This window comes from Heterocephalus glaber, unplaced genomic scaffold (genome assembly GCF_053883595.1).
Source record: "Heterocephalus glaber isolate CG9 unplaced genomic scaffold, H.glaber_assembly_v1.0 deba00001442, whole genome shotgun sequence".
Lineage (NCBI taxonomy): Eukaryota > Metazoa > Chordata > Mammalia > Rodentia > Bathyergidae > Heterocephalus > Heterocephalus glaber.
The window spans coordinates 45,898,892-45,906,984 of NW_028258296.1; the positions used below are offsets into that span (position 1 = coordinate 45,898,892).

Genomic DNA, 8,093 nt, shown 5'->3' on the forward strand with positions numbered 1-8,093 from the left:
TTTTGGGGAAGCCCTAGCCAGGGACTTACTTGCCTTCCCTGCAGAACAATATAGCTGTGTCCTACTGCAATATGTGGCTGACTTACTGTTATGCAGCTCAACCCAAGAACGGTGATGGGCAGGCACCAAAAAGTTGTTGCTGCACTTACAAGAAAACTGGATATAAGGTATCATGGGAAAAATCCCAGATTTGTGTACAGCATGTTAAATATTTATGATTTCAAATAACAGGGCATGGAAATGAAAAGTTATCAGTGCCATCCCTAAGCTCCACACCAAGAAGCAGCTGAGAGAGTTTCTTGGAGTGGCAAGCTTCTGTAAAATTTGGATTCTGGGTTTTACAGAAATCTCTAAACTCCTTTATGAAGCCCTAAAGGGACAAGAGGAGAATCATCTACATTGGACTGTAGAATAGGAGGAAGATTTTACACTTGATCTTAGCCAAAAGGCCGAGAAGTGATTAGGAGAAAGCTTTTAAAAAATTAAAATTGACTCAGGCAGCCACCCCAGCCCTAGGCATACCAGATGTAAAGTGGCCTTTTGTTCTTTATGTGACTGAAAAAAAACCATGTGGCCCTTGGAATGTTGACCCAAGAAGTAGGCCCATGGAATTGACCGGTCGCATATTTGTCTAAAAATTTAGATTCAGTAACAAAAGTATGACCTCAATGTTTTTGGGCCTTAGCAACTTCAGTTCTGTTGATTAAAAAAAAACAGACAAGCTGACTTTAGGTCAGGAACTGACTGTGCAGGTTCTGCACCTGGTGCTAGAACTGCTAAACACAAGGGAGCATCATTGGCTCTCAAATAATTGGGTTACTCAGTATCAAGTCCTTCTCTGTGAGAATCCCCACTTGTGGTTTATTTCTATAAAAACTTTAAATCATGCTACCTTATTGCCCATGGAGACAGGCCCTCCTGATCATGACTGCTTGAGTGTCACTGATGAGCTCTTTTCCAGCCACCTTGACCTGCAAATGACACCTTTGTCCAATGCTGACCTCATTCTGTTCACAGATGGGAGCAGCTTCGATGAAGATGGGGTTTGCCATGCTGGATATTCAGTAACCATGAAGGATAAGGTGGTCCTAGCCAGGGCCATTGGTGCAATGTGCTAAGCTCTGGGCACTCATACAGGCACTCCAATGGGCAAAGGGTAAAAAGGTATATATATATGGGCTTTTGCTATGCATTTGCTACATTACACATCATTGGAATGATTTTCCAAGAGCGAGGTCTTCTCATGGCAGAAGGGAAGCTAATTAAAAACAAACAGGAAATTATACAGTTGCTACAGGCAGTGTGGGAACCTGGCAAAGTCGCAGTAATATATATTGTTCAGGACATCAGAAAGACAAAGACTTCATTGCACAAGGTAACAATAAAGCTGATTCTGAAAGCCAAGAAAGACAATGCACTCAAAGCTCTGCTCTCACCACTCCAGAGGCTGGTGAGTCAACACATGGCTGAAGAATGGAAGCACCAACAAGGATGGCATGGATTATTGTGCTGTGCCCGATCACCACTGCCTTGTTTACTTGTTTTTGAACTGTGGGTGTTTAGGCCTAGTTATGAAAAGTTTGATGAACAATATGTGACTTTTAAAAAGGTAAAATGGGAACTGGAAGGCTATCTGTTTACAATATTCTTTGATAAAAACATTATGGGGGAACTGGGGTAACTTCTGACTGTAGGGGGCTATTCTAATGAAAAATTATATTGCAAAGAGAAAACACAAGCTTGGATCAATGGCTCCCTTGTTGGATGAGCCACTAGTAATTGTAACAATTGTAAACAAGGTCAATGTAATCCTATATCAATGTATATGCCAGCTCCATGGGATCTTATTTGGCTACAAGAAGTAATATATTTCATTAGGACAAGAAATTTAAAAGGATCTTGAGGGAACTCGAGACACACTTCAGGCTTTAGAAACCCAACTAGATTCACTGGCCAATGTCATTACAGAATAGGTGTGCTCTCGATTCGCTCACAGCCCAGAAAGGAGGGACTTGCTTATTTCTTGGTGAACAGAGTTGTTAATATGCTAATAAATCTGGTGTAGTACAAGAATCACTAGACAAACTAAAAGATTAGATCAAGGTTCTTGATGAGAAATTTGGTATAGGAGAGCTGTCCTATGGGATTAATTTTCCTTGGGCAGGATGAAAAAAACTTGGATAGGACCTCTTCTGAGTTCCCTTCTTGTTATAATATTAATATTAATGTTTGGTCCTTGTATCATCCAATGGATTTCAAAATTTACACAGTAGCGCAGTGCTGCAGCTCAAGACTACTAAATGCAAATGTTAAGAAATGTAGATAAACTGGATAGAACTTGTAATGGATAGAAGAATTATCCCAAAGTAAACAGAGGGAGGAATTATATGGAAAAGTTTTAGATAACTTAATAGATTGAATATTAAGGTAGTTGTAGAAACAAAATAAGTAATGTGTTCTTTTAAGATTTGCTTTTCCCATAACTCCTTGTTTTTTTGGTACCAGGGATCGAACTTGGGACCTTGCACTTGCGAGGCAGGCACTGGAACCACTGAGCTAAATCCCCAGCCCTCATAACTCCTTGTTTAAGGTGATGATCATATGACTCTAACCCGTAACTTCATTAACCTAACAAAGTTACCATGCCCCCGTGAATTTACAATGTATATGTGCCTATCTTGTGTCTGTGACTTGTAAATAGGAACTGGAATTGTATTTACACATCAAAGATCACTAGGGATGAGATAATGGCTAAAAAGAATATAAAAAGGGAAATGCTGAACAAAGGGGGTGTGGATACTGACCAGACTGGTTTCTGGCATTCCCACCCACTTGCGAGAAGAAATTTTGTTATTTTATCTGAATTCTGTGTCTCTGTGTATTTCTTTCTGAGATTTCCATAACAGAAGTTCATAATGTCTAGCCTCTAAATTTAGTGTGTGACATTGTTTCAACTGTTTGGTGTCTGAGCATCCCTAAGTGTGGTGACACATATAACATATATATCACATAAGTTTTTTAAAAAACTATTATTTGATTATCTCACGCTGTTGTGACATGTACCTCATCACAAGTAGCTGGAGTGCAAGAGAAAGGCAGATACCTGAGTCAAAAAAGGTCATTACCATAAACAATATCCTAGGAGACTTGTACCCTCAGAAGGCATGAATGTATACACCATGAAATAGCAATGAGTATCAGTTACCCTTTGTCCCATAATTTTGTTTTGTACCAAGAGCATTTTAAATAAAATCTTACTGTTTTCTCACAGAAACTTAGCCATTTGACCATGACCAATGTATACATATCACAATAATGATATGTTTAGCAATGTATTTTCCACAAGGCTATGGAAATTATTGGGGTCCCCTTTGTGAACAAAGGCTGGAATAAATTTTTCCAGGCAGCCACTCCTTTATTTACCAAGGGGAGTCCTGCCCAGTAGTTTTCCTAAGCCCAAGAGTCTTTATCTTAACAAATCTTTAGATGACCTTGTTGTACCCAGTGAGAGAGAACCAACCAGAGACCGATATTAAATCCACACAGGAGTTTATTACTGGCCAGGACCCGAGCCGAGCATTGGACTCAAGCCTCCACTGGGGGTTGACAAACATGTTTTATACACCTTTGAGGCCAACAGTTTCTAGGCCCCCCTATGGGATAGAACTAGTAAAGCAAGCAAAAGGTACAGAAGTGGAACATCCTACTGTTAGAACATTTGTAAAACAATAGTTGATTAATTATTGTTTCTAAGAGACTCTCTAAGGGGAGGAGGTTTCTAAGCTTCCTCCTTCTGAGTTCATCTAAAGGGCAGGCAGGTGGGTCAAGCAGCAATATGGAGTCTGTTTTGCTAACTAGGGTCCTTCAACCTATGAGAGCCAAATCATAACAATTAACAAATTATTTTAGACCAATGAAATATTCCCTGAGTTATTATATATCAACAATATGAGGGCCAGAGATTTAGCTCAGTGGTTCCACTGCATGCCTGGAAAGTGCAAGGTCCCAAGTTTGATCCCTGGTACCAAAAAAAAAAAAGCTTTGAGGATATGATTTTAGGGCCAGGGATTTAGCTGTGTGGTTCTGCCACCTGCCTCACAAGCACAAGGACCAGAGTTCGATCCCCGGTACCAAAAAAAAAAAAAAGAGTACTTTCTGGGCTGGGGATTTAGCTCAGTGGTTCTGGCACCTGTCATGCAAGCGCAAGGTCCCTAGTTCAATTCCTGGTTAAAAAAAAGAAAGAAAGAAACAATATGTACTGTATTTGTAAAACCAGTTTTCACATCATTTGGATCATCTGGCAACCTGGGGGAAGCATGTCTTTAGTGACATTTATCTATAAGCCAATTTGGCAAACATCTAAATCCAAAATGCCAAAAGAGAAATGTTATTGAGCTCAAACAAAACAGCCGTACATGTTATAACAAACTGAATAGGCAGACAAATAAACACACACATAAGCTGACTTGTTTATATACCAGAGTTCACTCAGATGTATTTGGCCAAGTTGAATTATAATAGCCCTTTTATAATTTTTAGATTTGTAACTATAAATAAGACTAGTCAGAACTTTGTAGGTCAATTAATAGAGATCTCTTGTAATAAGAATGAAAAGGAATAAAAATCTTCTATACCTATGAAAGCAAAGACTATTTTAAGATGGGCCCTAAGCTGACAGTTTATCTGACTGGAATACCCAGGTATACAGGCTTCTCACTGTTGTTTTGATATCCATAGTTGTTTGATAGCCACATGTAATTGTTCTCACTAAAGGGAAAGTGTTAAAAGTAATTTTAGGGCTGGGGATTTAGCTCAGTGGTTTCACCACCTGCTGTGCAAGCACAAGGAACAAAGTTTGATTCCCAGTACCAAAAAAAAAGTAATTTTAACTATCTTCAGGGGGGTGTGCTTAGGCTAGGTTTGGGTGTAGAAGGAACCTAAGTAATACTCTTTGGAGGTAAGTATGAATTCCAAACAGTGAGGCTCTAGGGGTAGGCAGGCCATGCATGGGTGCAGAAAAATCTCTTTCTCAGTATGTGAGGCTGGAACATTTTCCAGTGTTTAATACATTCTAGAGGAGTGAGAGGTTTAGATATGGAGTCTCCTTACTGAAACAAGAGAAACAGGCTGGCATCCCTGATGAGTCTCAACTTGATTCACAGATCCCCAAAGCATCCCCAGGTGACAAACTCCAGCCCAGGTGGCTGCTATCTGGAGGAAACCAGAAGATAATCTGGACACAGACTAGCCACCCTTTACCAGTGCATCAGTCCCATCTTCCCCAGGAAACTCCCGTTCCTACCCGCTTAGGTATTTTCAAAGCACAAGTTAACTTTAAAAGAAACAAAGGAAAGAAGACATCTTTGTTTATCCCTCTTGTTCTGTGCCCAATTTAAGGTGTCCCTTAGACTTTACCTTGTCCAGTGCCAGTGATGGCTGTCAGGAGCAATGCCACAAAATTTTAGGGAAAAATCCTAGTTCTCCTGCCTACAGGCCAGCTATGGCATTTTGAGACATAATTCCATTTTGGCCTCTGGTCACAACTGAGACCTCAATGATCTGGTGATGCTGTGATGCTCCAGGATAAGATTACATCAGCTGAAGATATCCAGGAGGAACAAAATCTTTATGTACTCAGTTCCTCCTTTTCTTGGATTTCTGCCCCCCCCCGCCCAGTCATTCATTACACTTTGTGTATCCCAATGTACTGAACTACCTGCAAATCATTTGTTACATTTTTTTCTTCTGATGTACTGAATAAAAGGTGCAGCAAGCTCAGGGCTTTTGTCTTTGCTGCCCAGAGTAGCACTGATCAGACCCAAAGCTCAGCTTCTTCTCAAAGTCTCATTTTTCTACCTTTCCTGTATAATAAATTAATTTGCCTTGTGCTCCCATGGCTTGCAGGAGACTAGGACTTACTGCAGAGGTTCTAGTAACATCCCCTTTCCCTGTTCCCTACAGATGGTGAACTAGAGGTGCAAGGAAGTGGCCAGAGCCAGGAGGTACTCTTACCATTCTCTAATTTTGCCTAAGGGCTGTAAGACAGATAAATTTGGACTAAAACTTCTACATTCATTTTTGAGAGTTTCAGGATTAAACCTAGACCAATTTTCCATAAGGCCTAGAAATAAGTAAAGGTCAGCTTTACTTTGGAAGGGTTCCAGAGAAGGGAAACTCACCATTGTGGAAGCTTTGTCTTAAAATCTGGCAACCACAGAGGAGGGAAGTGCCTTGAACTTAACACTGTTGAGAACTGTGTTATTTCTCAGGGGCAGGGCAGTGGAGAAGGGACAGAAGAGTGCCTTTAAGTGTGGCACAAGAACAAAATGTTAACTATCTCAGGTGTAGAAGGATAATTAAGATCAGGAGATTTTACAGAGTGAATCTGTGATCCTTAGCAAAACATGTCTCTAGAGACAAAATCTATGATTGACTCCAACTGCATTGCCTAGCAGAAAATCAAACCAATAATCAAAGAACCCAAATGGCTGCTTTTTTTCCTCTTGAAAGAGAATGAAAGTGTTCTAACTATATTGTTTAGGGCTTTTCAAGTAAATTATTTTGAATCTATAATATCTAATTTATGACTTAAATACTCTACAAGTTGTTGAGCAGCTCCTTGATCTTGTAGAAACACTCCCAAAGCCATGTCTCACCTTTTATTAACATACAAACTGTGATGGTGTCCTGTAGGCAGCCACTTAGAAGTGCTTGTTTGAGCTTCTAGAATGCAGTCTGGGAACCAGGTTCCCAGGTTAAAATATGGGTATCTATCTTTTGGGCTTTTCTATAAGCTGATAGATGGGTCACAGAATCTCACTATATACTGCTATCTAAAGGTGACAAAAGCTTGTAATTTCTAGAAATCTCTTTAGCTGTTTTAGAGTCTTGGACTGCAGAATGGAAAGAATTGGTTTAATTTTTTCTTTCCCCAGTCTTTGGGTTCCCTTAGATATAATAAGGCCTAAATATTTTATCTTAAGGCTGCAAAGTTGTGTCTTAGATCTAGAAATATTATCACCCCTGTCAGAAAATTCAGCAGAGCAGATGTCTTGGCTAGAAAGCTCTTCTGAGGGGGCACATAACAGCATACCATCTACATATTGCAAGACTGTGACTTGGTGAAAACTATAGTATTTCCTTTTATCAAATCAGGATCTAGGGATGTCCTCATCTTTTTTTCTGATAAATAGTTGATAATTTAAAATAACTGAAGGGCTTAGTCTCATGTTTCTCAGACCTTCAAGAATACATGCCTGCAAATGTCTTCTATTTTCACCTCCTATCTGATTGGCAGGCCAGTGAAGGTCTTGTATAGGAACTGTTTGTGTTCCAGTAGGAGCCAGTTATTTCCCTGGCTGCGTGTTGTCACCTTTTAAAATCAAGACAATATATCTCTAAACGTAGTAGCAGCTTATAATACTTCTTGTCTCTCATTAGAAATTAATGTTTGATTTAAGAGCAACATTATAACTTTTTAATCTAGTCCATAGGTCTGAGTAAATTCTCTAAAGTCCTCAATGTACATATCAGGATCATCCAAAAGCTTTCTTAGGTCTCATTTAATCTGTCTTAGGTCACTGAGAGAAAAAGACACGTGAACACAGGTAGTCCCATATTTTCCATTTACTTGCTGCAAGAGATATTGTCTTTGAGGGACCTGAACAACTTAGTTAAGGATGGATAGAGCCACGTAGAGATTTTAATTATGACTGGCCTAGAAATTCCAAACTCAGCAACTGGTGGTCTGGGCAAAGAGTAGCCTCATGCTTAGAGGTACTGAATGTCTTTCAGGCTATTTTCCTAGTGTAAGACAAACAATTTTTGTAAGCTGTCTCAGACCCCTCAAAAGGAGAGGGAGTCTAACCATAAGGTGGTTAATTTTAAAATTAACTCCCAACAAATTGGGAGAAAGTTTAAGGGGAGTTTCTAACTCACTAGCAGAGAGAAAAAGTCCAAATAAAGTTTAAGCCATTTAAACATCAAAAAAAATCACCACATAGCACCTAAAGGCCACAGTGAAAGTCCAAAGTCCACAACCTATTGGCAAAAGTATTTTTCTCCCCTACACAAACAAATGATGAAGACCATGC

General features: G+C 39.6%; 1 pseudogene; it reads right to left on the reverse strand.

The window, feature by feature from the left end:
• Positions 1-227: 227 nt before the first annotated feature.
• Positions 228-461, reverse strand: LOC147827725 (U2 spliceosomal RNA; annotated as a pseudogene).
• Positions 462-8,093: the final 7,632 nt, after the last annotated feature.